The sequence below is a fragment of the Carcharodon carcharias genome, chromosome 23 (genome assembly GCF_017639515.1).
Source record: "Carcharodon carcharias isolate sCarCar2 chromosome 23, sCarCar2.pri, whole genome shotgun sequence".
NCBI lineage: Eukaryota > Metazoa > Chordata > Chondrichthyes > Lamniformes > Lamnidae > Carcharodon > Carcharodon carcharias.
In genome coordinates, this window is record NC_054489.1 from 44036091 (window position 1) to 44053200 (window position 17110).

General features: G+C 40.3%; 1 protein-coding gene across 4 annotated transcripts in view; it reads left to right on the forward strand.

The window, feature by feature from the left end:
- The window catches only part of tanc2a (tetratricopeptide repeat, ankyrin repeat and coiled-coil containing 2a), a 920169-nt gene that overhangs the window by 106892 nt on the left and 796167 nt on the right, over positions 1-17110 (forward strand). For all 4 annotated transcript variants that reach the window (XM_041217622.1, XM_041217623.1, XM_041217621.1 and 1 more), the window contains exon 2: positions 7751-7929. The gene's annotated coding sequence lies outside the window, so the exon portion shown is untranslated. The remainder of the gene's footprint in view (positions 1-7750; positions 7930-17110) is intronic.

Sequence of the window (17110 nt, forward strand, 5' to 3'; positions counted from 1 at the left end):
CACAGAGTTAACAACTGCCCTTCAGCCTCTTCTGTGTGTAATGACCTTTGTTCTGTGAAATCTCCCAACAGGGTACGGCCTCAGTTCTGAGGCGCAGGGTCTGGTGTATCAAAGCTTTGTACATTCTGTACCTTAAATATTACAATATCCAGTTTTGCCCGCCTCAAAAATACACGTATAAGATAGAAAAATGTAAATTCCCTCAATAGCAACTAATGCCAACTGTAGAAGCCAAACATAAAATTTAAAAAAAGTAGTTTGTGGCAATGAAAATTGTCATAAAAATGCAGTAACAGAAGCCGGCAAGATGATGTCAGTGAATAGTTGAGCAGGCAGCAAAAGGACGACCAGTGATTCGTTCCAAATATTTATTAAAAAGAAATAATTTTCATTTTGGGTGCCATATCAGGAATTGGATAATGAAGTGTGTAAACTAAGAATTTTAATGAACTGCTGGACCACAGCTCCCGGAATACAATTTAGGACAGACTTCCTCTTCTGGGTCTATTTCACCATTGGGTTGGAAATATTAAACTACTGATTCTCACCAACAGGGAATTGGAAAACAATACTCACCAACACTTTGTCTGGAATATATAATTTTATCCTATCTTCTGTAGTCCGTATCGTCAGGCAGACTACAACATTCAGACAAGGCAAAGTGCCGACACTAACCAAAAAGCAAAAAACTGCTGATCCTGGAAATTTGAAATCAAAACAGAAAATGCTGGAATTACTCAGTAAGTCCTGCAGTATCTGTGGAGAGAAACAGAGTTAATGTTTCAGGTCAATGATCTTTCATCAGAACTGTTAAAAGTTAGAAATGTTATAAGTTTTGAGCAAGGAGTGGGTGGGAAAAGGGCAAAATAAAGGTTTATGATAGGTGGAAGACAGGAGAGATTGAATGACAGACTCACTCATACAGGGCCACAGGTAATGGTGAAGCGGCAAGAAAAGAAACAAGGTGCCAACATGATTAATTTCGAGAACAGATAGTGCTAACACTGAGTTAAGAGATTGCTCAGCTCTAAAACTCGAGTTTAGAGATGCACAGTGCTGACAATACTGAGTTTAGAGAATGCCTACCTCAAGCTCATCTTGTTCATGAAACCCACCACCTGCTCGTTCGACCCTACTCCTACTAAGCTAAGGAGCACTTAACTTCCCCTCCTGGCTCCCAGCTTAGCTGCTATTGTCAACATAGTTCACTCCTTCAAATCTGCCACCATCACTTTTCTCTTGAAAAGTCCAATTCTTGATCCCTCCATCCTTGCAAACTACTACCCCCTCCCCAACTTCCCACTCAAGAATAAAGGAACGGGAGAAGGCCTTCAGCCTGTTGAACTTGCTCCGTCAATCAGTTTGATCATGGTTGATCGTCTACCTCAATGCCACTTTGCTGTACTATCTCCAAATCCCATTATGTCATTAGTCTCCAGAAATCTCTCAGTTTCTGCCTTGAACATGCTCAGTGACTGAGCTTCCACAGCCCTCTGGGCTAGACAATTCCAAAGTATCACCTGAGCAGAAAAATTCTTCCTCATCTCAGTCTTAAATGATTTACCTCATTTATCCTGAGATTATGTTCCCTGGTTTTAGACTCAATTGCTAGGGGAAATATCTTATCTACATCCACCCTGTCACACCCTGTAAGAAGTTTATAAGTTTCAATGAGGTCACCCCTCATTCTTTGAAACTTTAGGGATTATAGACCTAGGTTCCTCAGCCTCTCCTCATGAGACAATCCTGCCATCCCAGGGATTAAACTGTTGAACCTCTGTTGCACTCCCTCTGTGGCAAGTATATGCCTCCGTATGTTAATGGGACCAAAACTGTACACAATACTCCAGGTGAGGTCTCACCAAGTCGCTATACAACTGCAGCAAGATGTCTTTACTCCATACTCAAATCCCCTTGTGATTAATGCCAACATACCGTTTGCCTTCCTAATTGCTTGTTGCACCTGCATGCTAATTTTTAGTGACTCATGAACAAGGACACCCAGGTCCAATTGGTCCCCACATCCAGATCATTTATATAGATTGTGAACAGCACTGATCCTTGCAGTACCCTACTAGTAATAACCTGCCATCCTGAGAATGACCCATTTATTCCTACCCCCTGCTTTGTCTGTTAACCAACTTGCAGTCCACTCCCCAATCCCATGCACTGCAATTTTATTTACTAACCTCCTATGGGGCACCTTATCAAAAGCCGACTGAAAATCCAAATGCACCATATCCATTGGTTCTCCTTTATCAACAATACAAGTAATATCCTCAAAAAACTCCTAAGTTTGTCAAACATGATTTTCTCTTCATAAATTCATGTTGACTTCCCTTTACCATTCTTTTCTAACTGTCCAGTTATCCCAGCCTTTATAATAGATTCTAACATTTTCCCTACTATTGACGTCAAACTAACAAGTCTGTAGTTCTCCATTCTCCCTCTTCCTCTGTTCTTAAGTAGTGAGGTTACATTTGCTACTTTTCAGTCTGCAGGAACCTTTACAGAATCTCTAGAATTTTGGAAGATAACCATCTCTCTAGCCGCTACCTTCAACACTCTGAGAGGAAGCTCATCTGGTTCAGGGGATTTATAAACCTTCAGTCCAGTTAACTTTTCAATTACTACCTCTTCACTAATATTAATTTCTTTTAGTTCCTCATTTTCACAAGTCCCTTGGTTGCCTGAGAGATTTTCTGTATCTCCCTCCATGAAGACAGACGCAAAATAATTGTTTAGTTTCTCTGCCATTTCCCTATTCTCCTTTATAAATTCTCCTGTCCCAGCCTGTAATGAGCCCACATTTGTCTTAGCTGATCTTTTACTTTTCACATATTTAAAGGAGCTTTTACAGCTCGCCTTGCCAGTTTGCCTTCATATTCTCTTTTCCATTTCTTAATCAATTTCTTGGTCCTCCTTGGCTGGGTTCCAAATTGTTCCCAATTCTCAGGCCACTTTTTCTGGCATCCTTATAAGCTACTTCCTTGGATATATTGCAATCTTTAACTTCTTTCATTAACCACTGTTGATTTACCTTTCCCTTTGGGTGTTTCTGCCCTAGAGGAATGTATAACTGTTGTAGACCATGTAGTATTTCTTTAAATAATAGCCATTGCCTGTCTATTGTCAAATCTTTCACTGTGTTTTCCAAATCCGCCATAGCTACCTTGCCCCTTATACCTTCATAATTTCCTTTCTTCAGATTTAAGACCTTAGTTTCAGATGAACTATATCACATTCAAACTTAATGCAAAATTCTGTCATATTATGGTCACTATTTCCTAAAGGCTCCTTACAGCAAGGTTATTAATTAGCCCTTTCTCCTAACACAATACTAAAACCAAAATAGCCTGATCCCTAGTTAGCTCCTTGACATACTGCTCCAGAGACCTATCTCGTACGCAGTCCAGGAATTCCTCCTTAGACTAGCTGAACCAAACCAGCACTAATGCTACAACAAAAACAGAAAATGCTGGAAAAATTCAGCAGGTCTAGCAGCATCTTTGGAGAGTTCTGGCTTCTGGATTTTAATTGCTTTGCAATTGGTGGCCATGTCTTCAGCTGCCCCGACCTTAAGCTTTGGAATTGAATGGCACCACCTGCACCCTCCCCCACCCAAAACCAAGCAATTTTTCCTTCTCTGTACTGGAAATTGTGTTTGCCAAGTTTATAAGAGTCCTTTGAGAATGTAACAAACAGAATGGATAAAGGGGAACTAGTAGATGCAGTGAATTTGGAATTCCACAAGACATTAAGTAAGGTGCCACATAAAAGGTTACTACATAAGAGAGCATGGTGTTGGGGGTGATATATGAACATGGATAGAGGGTTAACTAATAAAAAGCAGTGGCTCAGGATAAATGGGTCATTTTCAGGTGGCAAACTGTAACTAACCCTAACCCTAACGCACAAGGATCAGTTCCTCAACTATTTACAATCTATATTAATGATTTGCGTCAAGGGGCCAAGTGTATTTTTGACAATACAAAGACAGACCAGAAAGCAAGTTGTGCAGAGGATACAAGGAGTCTGCAAAGAGATATAGATAGGTTAAGTGAGAGGGGTAAAATTTGGCACATAGAATATAATGTGGGAAATGAGAGGTTGTCCACTTGGTAGGAAGAGTAGAAAAACAGAATGTTACTTTAATGAGCGAGACTGCAGAATTCTGTGGTATAGAGGGATTTGTGTGCCTTGGTATATGAATCACAAAAAGTTAACATGCATGTACAGCAAGTTATTAGGCAAATGCAATGTTGACCTTTATTGCAAGGGGGATGGAGTATATAAGTAGAGAAGTTTTGCTACAGCTGTGCAGAGCATTGGTGAGACCATATCTAGAGTACTGTGTACAGTTTTGGCCTTACTTAAGGAGGGACACACTTTCATTGGAAGCAATTCAGAGGAGATTCGCTTGGTTGATTCCCGGGATGAAGGGGGTTGTCTTATGAGGAAAGGTTGAACGGGTTGGGCCTATACTTATTGGAGTTTAGAAGAATGAGATGTGACCTTGTTGAAACATATAAAGTTCTGAGGGGGCTTGACAGGGTAGATGCCGAGAGGATGTTTCCTCTTGTGGGGAAATCTAGAATCTGGGGGCACAATTTCAAAATAAAGGGTCTCCCCTTTAAGATGGAGAAGAGGAGGAATTTTTCCTGTCAGAGAGTTGTTAATCTTTGGAATTCTTTATCGCAGAGAACAGAGGAGACTGGGTCATTGAATATATTCAAGGCTGAGTTAGACAGATTTTTGAACTACAAGAGAGTAAAGGGTTATTTGGCTGGGTTTGGGGGTGGCAGGCAGGAAAGTGGAGGCGAGACCACCATTGGATCAGCCATGATCTTACTGAATGGCTGAACAGGCTCGAGGGGCCAAATGGCCTACTCCTTGTAATGTTCCACTAGTGTAGCCAGAATACCAGACACTCCCAGCCCCATGCACATATGCATGCATACTTTTTTGTTATTGTAGTAAAATATCACACATATGAATCAAATGTCTTAGAGCGAGCTGAATTTGGAGAACTTGTACATTTCCAGCTTTTAATAGACCTTGGAGGAGCTGAAGCAAGTTTAAAAAAAAAATTCAAGTGATATTTTTCATCAGTTTTACCAGGCTGCTGTTGTGTCTCTCACTCTCTCCTCAGACCTAATGGCAGCTGCTCAGTTGAGAGCAGTTTGCTGTGTGCATCAGTGTGCCTGGGCAACATCTTGTGCATCCTTTCTGACACCACAATAATACCCAACCCCTGAGTGCAGCCAGAGTTCCTTCCCCCACTGCTTGCCTGGATAGATCTTTGTGGGACTGGTACATACAGTGGTCCAGAGGCAATAATTTTGACTTTAAACACTTCTCTAGAGGTGATGGGTGCTTTATAAATACCAGACAATAAGGTGTTTGGTTTAAATCAGGTACCAGACAGGGGCCTGTCCACCTGAAAACTGGACTGTCCAGCATAAAGCTACATGAATGACCACCCCATACTCTACTTGCCTTTTCCTTTTAAGACACTTTTAGCACCATTGAAAGTGATGTTGCTTGCATACTGTATCATTTTTACATAGAACCATAGAAATGTTATAGTGCAGAAAGAGACCATTCATCCCATCATGTTTGCACCGGCCAAAAAAAGAGAATAAAAGAAACCAGCCGCTCATTTTCAACCCCACTTTCCAGGTCTATATGTAGCCTTGCAGGTTACAGCACTTCAGGTGCAGATCCAGGTACCTTTTTAAATTAGTTCAGCCTCAACCACCAATTTAGGCAGTGAATTCCGGATGCTCATTATCCTCATGTCCCTCTAATCCTTCTACCAATCACCTTAAGTCTGCTTCCTGTTAATTGCATGGGGAAACAGGTCTTTCCTGTCTACCCTATCTAGGCCCCTCATAATTTTGTACACCTCAATTAGGTCACCCCTCATCTTTCCTCATAGCTGCAATTTTCAAGCCCTTGCAATAGTAATGTGAATCTCCTCTGTACACTCTCCAGAGCAATTATGCCCTCCCTGTAATGCGCTGAGTTCTTAAAAAAATCTTACTTGGGATGTGGCTAGGCCAGCATTTATTGCCCATCCCTAATTGTCCTTGCTCAGAGGGCATTTTTAAGAGTGAACCACATTGCTATGGGCCTAGAGTCACATGTAGGTCAGACCAGGTAAGGACGGCAGGTATCCTTCCCTGAAGGACATTTGTGAACCAGATGGGTTTTCACAACAATTGGCAATGGTTTTATGGTCATCATTAGACCTTTAATCCAGATTTTTAAAATTGAATTCAAATTCCACCATCTGCCATGGTGAGATCGAACCCAGGTCGACAGTGCATTACCCTGGGTCTCTGGAATACCAATCCAGTGACAATACCACTATGCCACTGCCTCCCCACATGACATCATCATGTGGCTTATTGATGTCATCAGGTGGACCGGCACATGCAAAGGATGACATGGGTGACCAGAAACTAAAAGTATTAACATTATTTCTAACCAATCTGTCAAACCAAGCACTGGGAGAGAGCTGTGGCAACTGACATGGCATTTTGTATCTATCATCTATTGGGTTGGAGGTTGTCACAATTTTCTGCGGGCTCTGGTTAGGAGAGAGACAGAGAGAAAGCCAGATATATCTCTGAATCTTGATCATGTTCTTCCTTCCCCACCTCTTCTGGTATCTGCCCCAATTAGTCCCCGTACTCTGCTCCCCACTTCGCTCTTCCCCTCAGCCCCCTGCACTGTCTGTACTCTGTCTATCCCGGGCTCTTCTCTGCGCCCCCCTACCCTCCGCTGTGTTTCAGGCTCAGCTTTTAGCCAATGTGTCTGGTAATTGGCAATGAGGAGGGCCCAGTGCTCAGCATACGCAGGCAAGATTTGAGGCCTGGAGAAGCTCAGTCATTGAGTATGTTTAAAGTAGAGATTGGCATTTAGAAACCTGTCAATGACGTAAAGGAATATGGGGATAGTGTGGGGAAAAAGGCATTGAAGTCAATGATCAGTCAGGATCTTACTGAATGGCTGAGCAGGCTCGATGGGCTGAATGGCCTTCTCTTCCTCCCATGTTCCTATGTTCCTGTGTTCATGTATACATGACAACAAAAACATTGCAAACCGGAGGTTCTCGTACCATGTCAGTATTTACTCCCGACTTTCCCATTAACATACAGTACTGGGTTTGATGTGTGAATGACCTGTCTTTCTTGATGTATTCATTGGTCCTATTCCCTCTACTCTGTTCCTCCCCACCCCTAATTTTTTCTAGGGGAGTAGGCTCTGCACTGTTCTTCGCTTCTGCTCTGCTTCCAGCTTGAAATAAGACCATGCTCAACAAAACAGCTGTGATCAAAAACTCAGGCTAACCCTGAATAATGAGAGATAAGTTGATGAGATTTTATTTTAAATTATGAAAGCTGTTCCTTGATCTTGAAATAGGAGAAGTAAACTGTCTGAAGTTAATCTGAGTTTACTATAGTGTAATACTGGTGCACTTAGCTTTTCTAGACTAAAGACAATTCTGTTTATACTCAAGGTGCTGTGTAGTTGAATCTCCATGTCAGTTGCTAGTTTGTCAATGGGTAATGCTCTTGGCTTGGTTGAGAAGAAATTCTTTATTCTGAATTTAGTAAGGGGGTGTATTGGTATGTTATGCTAAACTTCATAATTTCAACTCCAGTTAATCTATTGTCTTTTATGTGGTAAATTATGGTTTGGAGACTAATTGAAACTTATTTCTTTACTTTTCTCTCTCCAGGGTAAAACAGATGACACAGATCTGGACTAATCCTTTGGGACCTAACTGTAATTTCATTGAAGTTAAGACCGTAAAAGAAACTAGCCTTAACAGCCAGCAGCAGCAGCTGTCACCTGCTGATATTCATAAAGATTGATGGCGTATCTGTGCTTCGCTTCGGTACGGGATAGACTTGCACAGTAAGAACATTTTCCAGCAATACTTACCATCTACCGTTGTCTATGTAGATAGTTTTATGAATCAATCCTGCAATGGAATTATACCAAGTAGGACTGAGGAAGTATTTTGACCTTGTTTTTTTAAACTTTTTGTTCAGTAAAAGGTATTGGTGTTGAAGGATTATCTGGATCCTACAGTATTTGATCCGGGCTACCAGATAAAAATGATCAAATATAATCCCACTCGCTTGCTTGTCCCCCATACCCTTTAATATTTTTCTTTTTCAAGTAACTGCTTGATCCTTTTTAAAATAATTTGTGGACTCTGCTTCAATAACGATTATGCAGGGAGCTCCCCATTTTAACCAATCAACATGTAAAGAATTTTTTCCACTTGCATCTTTCAGTTTTTGTGACTATTTTAAATTTGTGCACTCTTGTTAACGGCCTTGTAAATCTCTGGAAACAAATCTTATCACTGTTTATATTAGCGTAACCTTCGTTTTGAAAATCTGTTGTTAGGTCACCAGGTTTTCACCCATAAGCTTTACACTTTCACTCTGATCCTCTTCCATAACTGACAGCCCACAAATTGGGTATTTAGTCTTCTGCAGTAAGTTGCTATTTTACCTTTATATTGGTATTCTTGCGAGGTGTCATAATGAGTGCAAGATGAAAGTTTTGACATGTCTCTTTCTTCAGCAACACTGTTTTGGATTATATTTAATTGTAATTAAGCCCAGCAACTGTGAAGGAATGGCGACGTACTTCCAAGTTGGCATTGTACTTCGAGGGGAATTTAGAAGTGTTACTTTTCCTTTGTGCCTGCTGCGCTTGCCCTTCTTGGTTGGGGCGATCATAGGTTTGGAAGGTGCTGTTGAAGAAACCTTGGTGAGTTGATGCAAGTGTCAGGTAACCATGGTGCACCAGTGGTGGAGCGACTGAGTGTTTAAAGGTGTGGATGAGCTGCCTATCAAGCAGGCTGCTTTATCCAGGATGACGTCACTTGAGGACATCAGTTCCAACAGTTCTTCAATTCAATTTGCAACTCGCACCAGGGAGATGAAAGAAAAAGAATGTGCAAGTTTTATATTAGAGTTAGAAAGAGAAAACCGAATACCAAGTCAAAAAAATTGATGTTAATCTATTGGGAAAGTTCTTCTTGCAATTTGAGAGAATTAACATCCTATATTTTATAGCGGTTTAACCAGAGAAACGTGTCCTAAGGTGCTTGATAGAGGCAAAATTTTAAAAAAACAAATGCTTTAAAAATTAAAACTTGCAGTTGTTAAATTTATGTTCTAAACAGATTATGTTTTTAAAAAAAAGGCTGCGAGGTAACTGAGCAAACTTGCAACTGATTAGTGAAGAATTTATGATTTCTAGAAGCCAACTGTGGCCACTCAACACAGGATTGAAAGGTTTGCTGTTCACTATTGAATTTTTTGTGCCCCCAAGGGCTAGTGCTGGAACTACTTAATTGGGATGACTGAAGAATTCCTGGCAGACAACAAAGAAAAATGGCAATGTTTATTAATTCTTGGGGCCTCTAATGGAGGAATGTCAGCTACAGGGAATGTATAGTCAATAACAATATAGGAAATCAAGTCGTGTTATATACAGTAGAATGAATAGGCCTCAAAAGAAAATAACCCTACAATAGTAGTTGATTTCTGCTACCGAAGGAAACACTGCCATTCATAATTCCACCAGAAAGAATCTAGTCACGCCAGATAACACAATAGATAGACTCCCAAAGAAATTTTTTAAAAGTATCTGATAAGAATATACTTTTACTGGAAGTTATAGATCTGTAATTTCATGAAGAAATTATCCAAAATTGGACAAAAATGTGAAACTAATTTCAATGTAAATAAAATATACTCAAATATACAAAACTCAGTGGTGATAGGTTTTCCCAACTATCAGACAAAGCCACATATAGAATAAAAGAACATAACCTAGATTTATTTCACAAGCAGAAAGACCAAATTACAGGTACCACGTGCATTTTAAGTACTGGATTTCACTGAACTCTAATTATATTTACTTCCAGATCACAACTGGTGCATTCTAATAGTTCAATTTAAATAGATTTTTTTTCCAAAACTGCATGCTAAAAGTAGCAGTCACAACAGAACAAAAGTGTGAAATTCATAGCTGGTAAGCTCTAGAATTCTGATTTTGAACACAATATTTTTTTAAAATGAAGCATGCGTGTCAAGAAAGCCTGTAAAACAAGAAGCCTGTTTTAACGTCTTGTTAATTGTCAAGGGGTACAAATAATCCATGCAGGATGAAAAACATTGAACAAGTGAAGGGAGCAGTCAGTTGAGTGAATATTTCTGCCACACTGTTAACGTTATTACAATTACGTAGTTCTTCCTGGAGACTTTTACTTGCCTGGTTGATGGTCTGTAACTACAAAGTTGAAAAAATAGATCTTTTTCATTGAGAGCTTCCATTTCCCTGAGAAGGCTTCAGGCCAATCCACGTGCAAAAAATGCTCTGAAAATGAATCCTTTAAAATATTCACAAAAACAGACTTATCTGGTTATTATCACATTGCTGTTTGTGGGACCTTGCACAAGGTTACTACATTACAAGAACATTGGAATGTTCTGAGGTTGTGAAAGGCTTTATATAAATGCAACTTTTTTTCACCCACACAAGTACCAGGCAATGACCATCTCCAATTAGAGTGAATCTAACCGCCTTTTCTGGACACTACCAAGCTGAATTACCTTACCATCACTTTGCAAAACTGGTAGTTTTGACAAGGTAGCATGATTACTCCACATATCTGTTAAACGGTTGCTACAATATTGTGCAAACAACGAAGCAAAAATAAACTATATTTTCTCCTACTGCAATTGCAACACATAACGGCAGAAACTAGGGGTCACCACTAACCAGAAACTCAACTGATCCAGCCTCATAAATACTGGTTACGAGAACAGGTTAGAGGTTCTATATTCTGTGGGGAGTACCTTAGTTTTCAACTCACCAAAGCCTCTCCATCACCCACAAGGCACAGCCAGGAATATGATTGAATTTTCTCTTATTTGCCTGAAACAAAAACAAAAATAGCTGGAAAAACTCAGCAGGTCTGACAGCATCTGCGGAGAGGGATACAGTTAACGTTTCGAGTCCATATGACTCTTCATCAGAACTGAGGGAATAAAGAAGTGAGCTGAAATATAAGCTGGTTGAGGGGAGGTAGGACAGGTAGAGTTGGATAGATGGCCAGTGATAGGTGGAGGCAAAGAAGAGATTGCCAACGATGTCATAGACAAAAGGACAAAGGGGTGTTGACGGTGGTGCTATTCGCTAAGAAATGTGCTAATGGTGACATTTAGGGTAGAAAGCAGGACAAGCAAGTGACCTAGTGGGGCTGAATCATGAAGTTGCTGGTGGAACGTAATAACTACCTTGTTTATTATGTGATTGTTATTTTTATACGTATAAAAAGTCAACTGCATGGTTTTTTTGGCCTAAGAATGTAGTTTTGCATATCCCTTGTGTAAAAGTTGACCTTACTCAGGGATCAAAGCAAAAATTTCCACAATCACATCAAAAGCCTCAATTCATTATTCATTAAGAAACACTTATCATATTTCCCTCAGTCTCTACTTGTCAATTAAAGCAGGGAGAATGTAGATAGAGTTGATGTTTGGGGGGAAGAAACCGATGGCAATTACGTTGTTGAACAGGTGATGGGTACTTTTATACGTATAAGTGGGGATAGCTAGGACACTGCTGTGGGGAGAGGTGTTGACTCTCTTCTAAGTCAATAATTCTCTCTGTAAGGAAAGATTCTCTGTCTCAGTTTTGACTTTATCAACTGGCTTGGATCCATGTAACATGGTAACAGAGGCTGGTTGCCTAAAGATGAAGATCGGAAACAAGGAATAATGTTTTTTTATACAGAAGAGAGTAATTGGAGTTACAGACAGAACATCGTTATTGGAGTTACTTTTGAGAAGAATGGTTGAAACCAAGCTTAAAGTATCAGGGTATGATTTTCCAACTTTGTTCTGTGAAGCTGAACCTTATGACCAGTGGAAGAATGAACTGGATATGTGGACATGAGTTACACCCTTACCAAAGGAAAAACAAAGTTTGGCCTTGGCACTTTCATTTCCCACCAGAAGCAGGATCAGGTGCAAAGTATTTTCAGAGCTAGAGGTTCATCACTTGGACACTGAGGAAGGTTTGGCTAATGTCTTAAAATTTGTGGACAAAATTTATCAGAAAGATGATCTGTTAAATGCTAATGAAGCATGGTCAGACTCTGATAAATTTAGAATGGATGATTATTCCACAGAAGAATATATCTTGGAATTTAACAGGTTGTATAGCAGGTTGCAGAAGTTCTATTTGGAGATCCCTAATTCAGTGCTTGCTTTCAAATTGTTGTATTGCGCTAAAGTATTGAACATAGATAGGCTCCTGGCCTTGACTGAGATTCTCAGTAAGAAAAATGCTTTTGGAATAGATGCCTGAAGCCTTAAAAAAAAAATAATAATTCTGGGAAACATTCATTTTCCAGTCATTTTTATGGCACCAGTGGGACATTCAGCAGTAACACAAAAGATGGAGTATTCAATGCTGGCAGCATTTTGAGACCATTTGGATATGGGGCACAAACATCAACATGAAAGAAGAAACATGAACTAAAGAAATTAGGATAGAGGCCCTTTTGATAGCTCTAATATTCGACAGGAATTGGGTAACTATGGAGAATGAACCCCAGGAACGACCAAGGAATGGTAAACAGGTGTTTCAGATGTGACTGGAAATATCATTATGCGATAAATTGCCTGAAACAAAATGACAAGAATTTTGAAATGAAACATGACAAGAAAGGATCCGAAGGGGAAGATGATGATACTAATGAGTCAGAAGGAATTGTACTGGTCACCAGATGCTTCAGCCCAGTAATGGGTGTTCTAGTTGCGGACTCATTCAGTTGTGCTGTGTTAGATAATGGGTGCACTCCACAGCATGTGGAGTGGATTCTCTAAACAGTAAAGACCAATCTGAGGTTAAGAAGTATAAAAGTTCTCCTTGCTTCAGGTTCTGGGCGATAATATGTGATCACTAAAATCACTAAAGAGAGCGGAAATCTCATTTAAAATAGCCGGGTAAACTATCTTATCAGCATAGATGTAGTATCCAGTGAATTATTCTTACTGTTGAGCCTATGAAAAAGGCTCAAATGACACTAGATACGGAACATGGTTTAGAGTTTACACAATTGGGACATTATTGTATCCCCTTAACAAGACCTAATATTTCTAATCATGTTAAAGAAGTGTTGATGACATCAGTGGGTAAGAGTTTAAAGGAAAAAAGGCAAATTGTTTTAGAACTACATCAGTTTGCCCAAACATCTTGTCATAGGTTAAAAATTCTACTGAAGGATGCAGTGATAATGGATGATGAATATAGTATACTTATGGAAGAGATCAGTGAGAAATGAGATACATGTAAAAAAAAATATAGACGGACACCATCTCGGCCTGTAGTGAGTCTTCCATTAGCAAGAGACTTTAATGAAATTGTAGCAATGGATGGGATAAGGACAAAAACATTTTTCTTTTAGACATAATAGACTTGGCAACTACATTTAGCCTGCCAACAGTAATATATAGTTAAGACAAAATGGTAATTGTGGACAAATTATGGGAAAAATGGATAGGAACTGGACTGGGAGCACTGGCTAAATTTCTAACCGACAGTGCAAGGGAATTTGCCAATAATGAATTTAAAATATGAACGCCGTAGTAATGAACACAGCAATAAAAAGTCCCTTTAGTAATGGATTTGTGAAAGAAATCACGCAGTAATTGATGAGTTGCTTCACAAAATTGTAGCTGACCAACCGAGCTGTAAACTGACACCTGCTCTGCATGGGCGTCCATGTGAAGAATTCACTTCAAATGGTTGGGGATTACAGTCCCTAACAAATAGTTTATGGGAGAAATCCAAAAATACCTTTTGATGTTGTGGGATTATACCTTGGCCTTGGGAGGGACTATGATTAGTTCATTTTTTTTTCTGAGCATTTGAATGCCCTGCATGAAGGGAGAAAGGCATTTATCAAAGCTGCTGTTTCAGAGTAAATTTGGCGAGCCTTATGGCACCGCATAAGGCCATCAAATAAATTTTAATCCAAGGGACATGGTATATTATAAAGGAGAAGGGCAGAAAGAATGGAAAGGCCTGGGTAAAGCTGTAGGCAGTGATGATAAAACAGTAATTTTGCAACATGGCAATCAAACTGTTGGGGTACTTTCCTCGAGGCCAATTGGCACTGATTATACATTTACAGAATCTGAACAGGGAATAGAAAGTAAAGAGGCACCATGTATATGCATATGTTGGACAATTACAAGGAGCAGATTACAGCAGATAAAGCAATGCCTGAATCTGAACAAAGTGATACTGAAGCACAGGATAAGACTATTTATCCCAAAGACCGACTACCCAAAATTGGCATTGGAGTAACATATGCCGGTAGAGGGATGCTGCCATTACAGGGAGAGCAGGAAAAACCACCGGCAAATATAAATATTGGCTGAATGTGGAAGATGAGGGACAGGAGGTAAGACCCATGGATTGATAAAATGAGGTAATGATGTGGAAGGCTAGAAAACAGTGTAGGTCCTGAAAGGGGACCTGGAAGTGATTACGGCCTTGGGAAAAGATTATGGACTTGCAAAAGGGACTCTGATCGTGGGAGGGAGAGATCGTGTAGCAGTAGTGCAGAAAGAGATAGGAGGGCAAGTAGAGGTCATAGAACAGGCTAGGAATGCCACTAGAAGTAGAAGCCTTTACCATTGAAAGGTTTTAGTGCTGCAAACAAATTAGAAGATAAGTTAATAAAGGATGTCAAACAATAAGATTTGAAAAGAATTTGGTGTATATGCCGAAATACCAGATGGGGACAGCCAGCCTTATCATACAGGTGGATATGCACAGAAAAGGTACTCCCTGATAGCAGGTATAAGGCTAAAGCTAGACTTGTAGCTTAGGGTTTCGAAGAAAGACTTGGTGGTCAAGGTGTCATAGTGGATTCCCCTACAACAGGACAAGTGAGCTTGGTGATTTTGTTTGCTTTTATAACAACTTTTTCCTGGGAATGCAAATCAATTGATATAAAAGCTGCATTTTTGCAGGGTGAGAAATTTCGAAGGGAAGTGTTCTTGAAACCACCTGAAGAAACTGGCGATATAGAAGGGAGCTGTGGAAATGAAACACTTGTATTTATGGGTTGAATGATGTGTGAAGGCATTGATATTTCTCAGTTGGGTCTGTCCTGCTGAAAATGGGTTGTATTCAGTTAAAGGCAGCCCCGGCAATGTTCTATTGGTATCACATGGAGAAACCAGCGGGCATCTTTATGATGCATGTTGATGATTTTCTGTGGGGAGGTTCTGCAGAATTTGAGTAATGGGTGATGAATAAAATCAAGAAGGAGTTTAAGGTTGGAAGTCAGGCTTCGAGGGCCTTTAAATAATAGGGTTAGACATTAAGCAGAATAAGTCGTGACTGAACTTGAATCAACAATCTTTCTTGGAAAGTGTCAGTTGCATCCCAATAAATCAGGCCAGGTTCTCACAAAAAGAGGATCTTGGGCCCAAGGAAGAAACAGACCAATTAAGAAGTTTGTTTCGACCATTGAACTCAGACTAGACCTGATGCCTGTTACGACATATTGGAACTGAGTACAATGATGAAACATGCTACAGTTGTGTATCCATCTTGCCAGCTCACCTCTGATTCCGTGCGACTTTACCTTCTATACCAGTCTGCCACGAGGGACCTTGTCAAAGGCCTTACTGAACTCCATGTAGATAAGATCCACTGCCCTTCCATCGTCGATCATCTTTGTCACTTCCTCGAAAAACTCGATCAAGTTAGTGAGGCATGACCTCCCTCCTCTCACAAAACCATGCTGCCTCTCACTAATACGCCCATTTGCTTCCAAATGGTAGTAAATCCTGTCACGAAGAATCTTCTCCAATAATTTCCCTACTACTGACGTAAGGCTCACCAGCCTGTAATTTCCTGGATTATTCCTGCTACCCTTCTTAAACAATGGAACAACATTGGCCATAAGGTTTAATGGCAGTGACATTAAACAGGTGATGGGTATTTGTACACCTATAAATGGGGATAGATGGGACATTGCGGGGGGGTGGGGGGGAGGGGGGAGGACTGTTGACTCCATACTAAGTCAAACTCTCTGCAAGGAAAGACTCTTTGTCTCAGTTTTGGCTTCGCCAACTGGCATGGATCCGTGTAACGTTTGATAGATTGGAGAACAGTAATAAACAATGCATGTGGAAACAGGACGCGGTCCAACTTCCAGAACGAGTGCTCTGAAATGGAGTAAATGAGCCCCGAGGCCTTGTGCCCTCAGTCATCACCCTCAGCCTTCCTGGTGAGTGGAGGGGAGAGGAGGCTTGGACCTTGCCAATCAGGTCCTTGCAAATCCTTCCTTGTTAAACAGGGAGCTATCGTAGTGGCAGTTAACAGTTAATTAACTGAAAGCAGTTGGTTTAATTGGTGTTAATTACTGTAGCAGAAAACTAAGCTAACTAGTGACTCATCAGAGGGCCCAAAAAAGATTTTTCAAAGAGCATGATCGGTAAGGGGCGTGCGAGGAGTCAAGCAACTATGCCGGAGTGAGATGGAGACAGAGTGAGTAGTCAGTTAGGTTCACTTGGGAATTTGGTGCACAGGAGAAAGAGAATAATTTCTATACGTAGAAATTATAGAAAATCTTCTAAGTTAAATAAGGAAGTAATTAAATTAAGCTAACTAAACAACAAAAGAGAGCTCATAAAGCAGTGGGAGTTTGGAGAGAGAGAGAGAGAGCCCATAAAACAGCAGGAGAGCACCAGTTCAACACATGGCTGGAAAAGTGTAATAATAGAGAGGGCTTTAGATTTCTGAGGCGTTATGAGGTGGAACCTGTATAACAAGGATAGGTTGCACTTTAACAGAACTGGGACTAATATCCTTGCAGGGAGGTTTGCCAGTGCTGTCAGGGAGGGTTTAAACTAGATTGGCAGGGGGATGGGAACATGAGGGGAAATTCAGAATGGAGCTAGCGGTGGGAAGTAGAGAAGTATTAACTGATGAGGATATATCAGAGTAGTATCAGGGTAAATAGAATGCTTGGAGAGTT